At 48.9% G+C, this 6,921-nt stretch overlaps 1 long non-coding RNA gene across 1 annotated transcript; it reads left to right on the forward strand.

Moving 5' to 3' along the window:
- Window positions 1–397: 397 nt before the first annotated feature.
- LOC142656493 (uncharacterized) lies at window positions 398–1,438 on the forward strand. The gene is made up of 3 exons (XR_012849698.1): window positions 398–978; window positions 1,066–1,158; window positions 1,251–1,438. It is a non-coding gene; the product is annotated as an uncharacterized LOC142656493 (long non-coding RNA).
- The last annotated feature ends 5,483 nt before the right edge of the window (window positions 1,439–6,921 follow it).

A 6,921-nucleotide genomic window follows, 5' to 3' on the forward strand; every position in this document is an offset into this window, starting at 1 on the left:
AATAGCAGTTACGGAAACCGTGTAGCATGCTAAGCTGCTTCTGTAACTGCCATTCACTACTATGGGAGTTCCGGAAATAGCGTAGTTAAATACATTTTCAGGTGTGTAGAAAAAAATTTAAAGTTAAAAAAATTCATTCCCATTTTTCCCGAAGCACAATGTAAAAATAAAAAAATAATAACAAAATTGGTATCGCTGCATCCGTAAAAGTCCGGAACTATTACAATATAGCATTATTTGACTCACACAGTGAACGGTCTAAAATGTTTTTATTTAAAACCCCCTACTGTCTGTATTCTTCTACCATATTACCTAATGAATGGCCGCTCTGTTGTAACGGTTCACTGGGATACGCTTCTTGTGATGTCATCTAGAATGTGGGCAGATTCTGTTTCTCTGAGCGTGACGTCCTCTAGAGAATCTGAGCGTGATGTCATGTGAAGGGCGGGGCCTGTGATCTGCATGTGTTCCGTTTGCACATAATGGCCCTCATGTTGTGACATCATCAAGTTTATAAATTGGGGTCACACATTGACCGCGGTGTCAGTTTCTCTTGCTGGCTCTCATTATGGACGTGTCTCATGTGAAGAGGAGGATGGTGATGTTTCCAATGATGAGTATTATAGAGAAGATGGAGGTTGGCGGACGCCAGTTTCCGGAGGACGTGGAGATGGAGGAGGAACACGAGAAGATGGAAGCTGGCGGACGCCAGTTTCCGGAGGACGTGGAGATGGAGGAGGAGGATGGGAAGATGGAGGTTGGCGGACGCCAATTTCCAGCTGCTGATGTGGAGATGGACGATCTTTCGGGGGCTACAGTTAACATCAGGGCCTCCAACCCCCGAAAGAGAAAGTGGCCGTTTTAGTAACATCTGCCGCTTGGGGCCCATTTACCATCAGGGCCCCCAACCCCCGGGAGAGATAGCGGCCATCGTATTACCATCTGCCGCTCGGGGCCCATTTACCATCTTTAGGTGAGGTAAGTGCCGTCCACTGATGATCTTCTCACCTCACAACTCTTCTACAGCTGCCTGGACACTGAATTTCTGTTTTTTTTTTTTTGCAGTTGTCACCCCAACATCGTGGTCTTTACCACCTAAACCATCTGAAATTCCCATGAAGACTCCTCCAGTGATGAGCAGAGCAGACGCGAGATCCGGTAAGTCTGACGTCTTCCGCTCGTATTAATCTTCTCCTTGTGGTGAAGGTTTTGTGAATTTTATTGCTTATTTGTATTTTTTCCTTTTCTAGGATCCGACTTTGAAAAATATGAAAAACGTTTTCGGTTTCTTCTGATCCAGGACCGAGCTGTGTAAGGGTGGACTGGCGGCCATATCCACGGGTGAAGAAGGACCCTCCCCCTCTTCGTCTCACCGATCATCGCATGTTAAAGGGCCGGAGCCACAGAAAACCGCACAGAAATTCTACCAGATTCTATAATAAACATATTTTTTTTATTTTTTTTTAGTGTATTCATTTCTAGATTGGGGAATTTATCCAGTGAACTAGTGTTCTATGGGGATCCGAAGGTTATAGGTGTAATACTCTGCAGAATATATTACTATGTATCTGTCAGGAGGTAGAGGAGCAATGTTCTGCAGGTCTCTAGAGAAGTCAGTGGTGTAATAATCTGCAGAATATATCACTCTGTATGTCAGTAGAGGACAGAGCAATGTTCTGCAGATCTGTAGAGAGGTCAGTGGTGTAATAATCTGCAGAATATATCACTGTATCTGTCAGTAGAGGACAGAGAAATGTTCTGCAGATCTGTAGAGGGGTCAGTGGTGTTATAATCTGCAGAATATATCACTATTTAGCCAGGGGCGTAGCTAGGGGGGGGGGGGCAGGCGGGGCACGTGCCCCGGGCGCAGTTTAGAGAGGGGCGCCAGCACCACCTCCTCCTGCACTATAATTGTACCTGTGTCGCAAGGACACAGGTACAATTAGAAGCAATGAATGACCGGGCACGTTCCGTGCCCGGCCATTCAGCGCCTCTCCACGAATGAAGCGACTGGTACCTTTTGTACCAGTGACGCTTCCGTCGTTGAAAGGCGCTGACTGACTGGCAGGGAAAGTCATCCTGCCCAGCCAATCAGCGCCTTTCATAGACGCCGCGTTCAACCCCCTGGAGACCTGCGCAGAAAAGAGCAGGTCTCCATGGCTGCCGGACGGCGTGGGAGCGGGAATAAGGTGAGTTTGAATAGCTTTTTTTTTTTAAATTGTAATAAAAGTTTGGCTGTATCTGCGGGGGCTATATACAGGGGGACTATATCTACAGGGGGTGGGCTATATACAGGGGGGGCTATATCTACAGGGGGTGGGCTATATACAGGGGGACTATATCTACAGGGGGGCTATATCTACAGGGGGACTATATCTACAGGGGGCTATATCTACAGGGGGTGGGCTATATACAGGGGGGGCTATATCTACAGAGGGTGGGCTATATACAGGGGGACTATATCTACAGGGGGCTATATCTACAGGGGGTGGGCTATATACAGGGGGACTATATCTACAGAGGGTGGGCTATATACAGGGGGACCATATCTACAGGGGGCTATATCTACAGGGGGTGGGCTATATACAGGGGGACTATATCTACAGGGGGTGGGCTATATACAGGGGGACTATATCTACAGAGGGGCTATATCTACAGGGGGTGGGTAATATACAGGGGGACTATATCTACAGGGGGGCTATATCTACAGGGGGTGGGCTATATACAGGGGGGCTATATCTACAGGGGGTGGGCCATATACAGGGGGACTATATCTACAGGGGGTGGGCTATATACAGGGGGACTATATCTACAGGGGGTGGGCTATATACAGGGGGACTATATCTACAGGGGGTGGGCTATATACAGGGGGACTATATCTACAGAGGGGCTATATCTACAGGGGGTGGGTAATATACAGGGGGACTATATCTACAGGGGGGCTATATCTACAGGGGGTGGGCTATATACAGGGGGGCTATATCTACAGGGGGTGGGCCATATACAGGGGGACTATATCTACAGGGGGGCTATATCTACAGGGGGACTATATCTACAGGGGTGGGCTATATACAGGGGGGCTATATCTACAGGGGTGGGCTATTTACAGGGGGACTATATCTACAAGCGGGCTATATCTACAGGGGGTGGGCTATATACAGATGGACTATATCTACAGGGGGGCTATATCTACAGGGGGTGGGCTATATACAGGTGGACTATATCTACAGGGGGGCTATATCTACAGGGGGTGGGCTATATACAGGGGGACTATTTCTACAGGGGTGGGCTATATATACAGGGGGACTATATCTACAGGGGGGCTATATCTACAGGGGGTGGGCTATATACAGGGGGACTATATCTACAGGGGGGCTATATCTACAGGGGGTGGGCTATATACAGGGGGACTATATCTACAGGGGGTGGGCTATATACAGGGGGACTATATCTACAGAGGGGCTATATCTACAGGGGAACTATATCTACAGGGGGGCTATATCTACAGGGGGTGGGCTATATACAGGGGGGCTATATCTACAGGAGGTGGGCTATATACAGGTGGACTATATCTACAGGGGGGCTATATCTACAGGGGTGGGCTATTTACAGGGGGACTATATCTACAGGGGGGCTATATCTACAGGGGGTGGGCTATATACAGGGGGACTATATCTACAGAGGGGCTATATCTACAGGGGGTGGGTAATATACAGGGGGACTATATCTACAGGGGGGCTATATCTACAGGGGGTGGGCTATATACAGGGGGGCTATATCTACAGGGGGTGGGCCATATACAGGGGGACTATATCTACAGGGGGTGGGCTATATACAGGGGGACTATATCTACAGGGGGTGGGCTATATACAGGGGGACTATATCTACAGGGGGTGGGCTATATACAGGGGGACTATATCTACAGAGGGGCTATATCTACAGGGGGTGGGTAATATACAGGGGGACTATATCTACAGGGGGGCTATATCTACAGGGGGTGGGCTATATACAGGGGGGCTATATCTACAGGGGGTGGGCCATATACAGGGGGACTATATCTACAGGGGGGCTATATCTACAGGGGGACTATATCTACAGGGGTGGGCTATATACAGGGGGGCTATATCTACAGGGGTGGGCTATTTACAGGGGGACTATATCTACAAGCGGGCTATATCTACAGGGGGTGGGCTATATACAGGTGGACTATATCTACAGGGGGGCTATATCTACAGGGGGTGGGCTATATACAGGTGGACTATATCTACAGGGGGGCTATATCTACAGGGGGTGGGCTATATACAGGGGGACTATTTCTACAGGGGTGGGCTATATATACAGGGGGACTATATCTACAGGGGGGCTATATCTACAGGGGGTGGGCTATATACAGGGGGACTATATCTACAGGGGGGCTATATCTACAGGGGGTGGGCTATATACAGGGGGACTATATCTACAGGGGGTGGGCTATATACAGGGGGACTATATCTACAGAGGGGCTATATCTACAGGGGAACTATATCTACAGGGGGGCTATATCTACAGGGGGTGGGCTATATACAGGGGGGCTATATCTACAGGAGGTGGGCTATATACAGGTGGACTATATCTACAGGGGGGCTATATCTACAGGGGTGGGCTATTTACAGGGGGACTATATCTACAGGGGGGCTATATCTACAGGGGGTGGGCTATATACAGGTGGACTATATCTACAGGGGGGCTATATCTACATGGGTGGGCTATATACAGGGGGACTATTTCTACAGGGGTGGGCTATATCTACAGGGGGACTATATCTACAGGGGGGCTATATACTGGGGTGGGCTATCTATGGAGCACCATATACAGGGGTGGGCTATAGCTACAGGGGGGGCTATATAGTATATAGCCCACCCCTGTAGATATAGCCCACCCCTGTAGATATAGCCCCCCTGTAGATATAGAGCACCCCTGTAGATATAGCCCACCCCTATAGATATAGCCCACCCCTGTAGATATAGTCCCCCTGTATATAGCCCACCCCCTGTAGATATAGCCCCCCTGTATATAGCCCACCCCCTGTAGATATAGCCCACCCCTGTAGATATAGCCCACACCTGTAGATATAGCCCAGCCCTGTAGATATAGCCCAGCCCTGTATATAGCCCACCCCTGTAGATATAGCCCACCCTGTAGATATGGTTCCCCTGTAGATATGGTCCCCCTGTATATAGTCCCCCTGTAGATATAGTCCCCCTGTAGATATAGCCCACCCCTGTTTATAGTCCCCCTGTAGATATAGCCCACCCCTGTATATAGTATCCCACAAATAGCTCCCCCTATAGTGCTCCACAGAAAGCCCACCCCTGTATATAGCCCCCTTGTACATATAGTCCACCCCTGTATATAGTGCTCCACAGATAGCCCACACTTGTATATAGTATATACAGGGGTGGGCTATCTGTGGAGCACTATATACAGGGGTGGACTATCTAATGGAGCACTATATACAGGGGTGGACTATATGTACAAGGGGGGCTATATACATGGTTGGGCTATCTGTAGAGTACTATATACAAGGGTGGGCTATAGCTACAGGGGGCTATATACAGGGGTGGGCTATCTGTAGAGCACTATAGGGGGAGTTATTTGTGGGACACCATACAGGGGTGGTCTGCATGGGGGCACTATCTACAGGGGCTCTATGGCAGGCACTATCTACAGGGGGCTCTATGGCAGGCACTATCTACACTATCTACTATCTATCTTGCTGACAGGTCAGGACGGGCTGTGTGTGGGCGGAGCTTCCTCTCTGCTTCTACAGAGTAGAGGCAGATGCTGGAAGGCTGCAGCACGGGATAGGACCTGTCCCCTGACCTGAGTCATCTGACCTCATGTCACCGACTGGACTGGACTGGTCCACTCCCTGGCCGTCACAGACCCCAGTCAGAACGCCGTAATGTCCTGGCTCTTCCTAAGCTGCTGCAGGTGTCCGACATACGGGGTGCCTGTCAGCAGCGATCAGCTGCTCTTCGGCGCCCCCCTTCCCTATACTCCGGGTTGCGCCCGGGGCACATGCCCCGCCTAGCTACGCCCCTGTTTTACTGTCCCCATTGGGGCTCACAATCTAAATTCCCTACCAGTATGTTTTGGGAGGAAACCCACACAAACAAGGGAAGAACATACAAACTCCATGCAGATGTTGTCCGTGGTTGGATTTGAACCCAGGGCCCCAATTGTGCTGCAAGGCAATAGTGCTAGCCACTGAGCCACCTTCTCAAACCAGTGATTGTGAGGCACCCAACTGTGGGATACCCACAATCAGCCTGTTATTACATGTCACCCAAGTCACAGTCACATGCTATGGCCAAAGTCAACGTTATTATATTTATTGTCCTAGGTATAGGTGGAAACACATTCAGAGTTGGAAGAAAAAGCCTCTCTTGATCAATCTAGGTCACATTGGCCATTTTGCCAACCTTTGAGCCACCATGCCTGCTGTTGATCACTTGATATATAATGCTAAATATTCCCTTGAGAATCTTGCCTCATATATGACTTATCATAGGTGTCAGGGTTCATAAATATTAAAGAATAGAAACCAGCAAATAAAACTCATGAAAGCACCTAATACGGTCTGAGAAACAAGACATTGGTGTGAAGACATTGAAAAGGTCCCTTTGCCCATCTACAGCCCAGGTAGTAAACCTATAAGAGTACTTGTGTGTCAATGATGTCCTCGGTATATTATTTGGCAACCTCATTCTAGGTAGTGGGTGGTTCAGTCAACAAAATGTTTGTCACAGCTGTGTGTAGGTACCAGGTGCACTTCATATAACAATAGATAAGGCTGAAGAAGTGGGTGGTAAAGGGCAGCAGTATAACAAGTGGCGTAAAGTTAATAGCTACATGGTCTAAAGAGCGATAATGGCAAGC

This window comes from Rhinoderma darwinii, chromosome 6 (assembly GCF_050947455.1).
Source record: "Rhinoderma darwinii isolate aRhiDar2 chromosome 6, aRhiDar2.hap1, whole genome shotgun sequence".
NCBI classification, from domain to species: Eukaryota; Metazoa; Chordata; class Amphibia; order Anura; family Rhinodermatidae; genus Rhinoderma; species Rhinoderma darwinii.